Source organism: Chiloscyllium plagiosum, unplaced genomic scaffold, assembly GCF_004010195.1.
Source record: "Chiloscyllium plagiosum isolate BGI_BamShark_2017 unplaced genomic scaffold, ASM401019v2 scaf_15569, whole genome shotgun sequence".
NCBI lineage: Eukaryota > Metazoa > Chordata > Chondrichthyes > Orectolobiformes > Hemiscylliidae > Chiloscyllium > Chiloscyllium plagiosum.
In genome coordinates, this window is record NW_025210345.1 from 16,021 (window position 1) to 19,056 (window position 3,036).

Sequence of the window (3,036 nt, forward strand, 5' to 3'; positions counted from 1 at the left end):
GGACAGTTCGCTTCGGCCGCTGCCTCTTTATACCGTCTATATCTACACTGTCGTTCATTCTGCACAATCATTTCTGAAGTTGACTGCTTGGCTCTGGTCAACTCGCTCGTCAAATGCACAACGAGGAACTGGTCCCTCCAGTCCTCGACAAGTTCCGCGTCGTGCTCCGTTCACCGTCAACATGTCTCGCCAGCTTCACCCCATCTCTCCTCTACCTCTCGAAATGCTGCACGTGTTGCCATCCGTCTGCAAATGGTCAGTATCAGTCTAAGCTGCTTTGCAAGCAACCCGATGCACCGGACCAATTTGAACAAATCGCCTCTGCTCCGGCTTCAGTCCGTCCACTGTTAAAACCTTCAGTTATTACTCTGCAGGCTTGTGGATTCCCAAGTTCTCTGCAACCATCTCCAAAGCGGCATGCAAGTCACTGACTGTTTACCCGACCGAGTCTGTTTGTGAATACTTTTCCATCGTCATTCTGCACGATCATTTCTGAAGTGACCGCTTGTGTCGGAAACAAGGACAGTCCAAAGCGATTTGCTGAGGCGCACCTCTGGAACGCTCAAATCAACCTAAAGTCAGGCGGCCATGCGCATGTCAGCATCTCTCCTGCAACCTTTCCATTGCGATCAGGGATCACCAGTTTTTGCAAGCTGGAACAGCTGGCCGTCAGCAAGCTTATGAGCGAGGGAGTGTTTGATAGAGAGAGTGCAAAGGCCACCATGTACGCGTTGCTGACTCAAAGACTGTTTTGTGCGTTCGCAGATGTTGGTCAATGAACAGTAGGAGAATTTGAATTGGTGCAGGATTGAGGGTTTGTCCATTTGATTATTTGACTGTTTTGGGATGCTCGTTACGGAGCCAATGAGAAGAAATGTGCCATGAGACTGGAAGCAAAAGGCACAGCATCGCTGCAGGAGGAGGGTGAGATGCAATCCAAACCACCCTTGCGCCAGCAAGGTAAGGTGCAGAGCTTCACATTCATTCACTCGCCTCCATCACAGCTAAACAAAGGAGGGAGCGCGCAAGCAGTCCTGCACTTACCGAAACCCGGGATTGAACCAGGGACCTTTAGATCTTCAGTCTAACACTCTCCCAACTGAGCTATTTTAGCAGCTGCTGCCAGCCTGGCGCGCTCAGGCACTTTGCTCGCGGCCACATTCACTTGGGATTTGCCCTGCGTATTTGTTCCAAATCTCCTCACAACATCAACTTCTTCCGGCAAAATTTCCCACCCTGTTTTCTCGGCGGACAGTTCGCTTCGGCCGCTGCCTCTTTATACCGTCTATATCTACTCTGTTGTTCATTCTGCACAATCATTTCTGAAGTTGACAGCTTGTCTCTGGTCAACTCTCTCGTCAAATGCACAACGAGGAACTGGTCCCTCCAGTCCTCAACAAGTTCCACGTCGTGCTCCATTCACCATCAATATGTCTCGCCAGCTTCACCCCATCTCTCCTCTACCTCTCATTCATTCCATTCTCATCCCAATGCCTATCCACTTTCATGTACATAAAGTTGGTGAGTCTATAACTGTTGCAGACAGTACATTCCATGCCCCTAGTACTGATTAAAGAGACTATCTCTGACATCTGTACTATATCTATGTATCACCCCTCAGTTTGAAGCTGTATCTTCTTGTGCTAGCTAACACCATCCAAGGAAAAAGGCTCTCATTGTGCTCTAACCCTCTGATTATCTTGTATGTCTCAATTAAATCATCTCTCAACATTTTTCTCTCTAATGAAAACAGCATCAAGTCCCTCAACCTTTCTGCATAAGATTTTCTCTCCATACCAGGCAATATCACAGTAAATCTGTTCTGAACTCTTTCCACCTTCCACAACCTTCCTATAATGTGGTGACCTGCTATACACCAAGTGCGGCCGGACCAGAGTTTTGTAGAGCTGCAACATGACCTCTTGGTTCTGAAACTCGACCATCTATTCATAAAAGATAACACACCATATGCCTTCTTAACAGTCCTATCAACCTGGGTGGCAACTTTTATGGATGTATGTACATGGGCATTGAGATCTCTCTGCTCATTTACCCTACCAAACATCTTATCATTAGCCCAGTACTCTGCATTCCTGTTACTCCTTCCAAAGTTAATCGCCTCACTCTTTTCTGCATTAAACTCCATTTGCCACCTCTCAGTTCAGCTCTGCAGCTTATCTATGTCCCTCTGCAACCTACAGCAGCTTTACAATTTATCTTCTCAATTGCTTTATTGTCACCTTAATTCCAGATTTTCATTGAATTCAAATACTACCAACTGGAGTGGCAGTTGAATCCTTATTCCCAAAAGAGTAATTGCGTTGCTGGTTTGATGGTTGTATGGAAATACCATTAGGCCATCAGCTCCCCTTAATTTTTTTTGAAATATCCCCTTAATACTGTGGTACATGCTGTTACGTGTACACAACTGTAGATTGTGCTGGTGAAGGAGGGAGTAAATGTTTACGATGTTGTATGGGGTGTCAATTACACTGCTTTATCTTGGATGATGTTAAATCACTTACTACATGAGACTGCAAACTGCCTCATTATCAGTGAAGCCTTCGAAGAAGAGCCTTAATTAAGTAAATCTGGGCTGTACTAATTACTATTTTGTTGATAGACTTCAGAAGGTGGGGTTCTTCTCCTTTAAGAGTAGACTTGATGAGTGTCTAAAATCATTAAGGACATAGAAAAGATGAAGAAAGTGAAACTGTCCATGGATTGAATGTCAGCAAGCAGAGGGCACAGAGGGAGTTGCAAAAGGGAAGTGGAAAATACTTGAAGAAGAAAGATTTATGGGGATGTGGTGAAGGAACAATGAAGTGGGACTAACTGCATTGCTCTTTGCTAGAAACAGTGTGGACCGAATTGGCTTACTGGATTCCTCCTGGGTTGTATTATTCTTGGATCTTTAGAAGGTTATGCAATGAGAGGTTTAAGACAATCACAGAAGATGATCGGGTAGGCAGAGAGAGCCTATGTCATCTAGTAGAGGGTTTTCAGACAAGGTTGTATGATCTTAACATTATACGT

The 3,036-nt window shown here is 45.1% G+C and overlaps 1 non-coding gene across 1 annotated transcript; it reads right to left on the reverse strand.

The window, feature by feature from the left end:
* Positions 1-1,041: 1,041 nt before the first annotated feature.
* On the reverse strand, positions 1,042-1,114 carry trnaf-gaa. The gene has a single exon. It is a non-coding gene; the product is annotated as a tRNA-Phe (tRNA).
* Between the last annotated feature and the right edge of the window lie 1,922 nt (positions 1,115-3,036).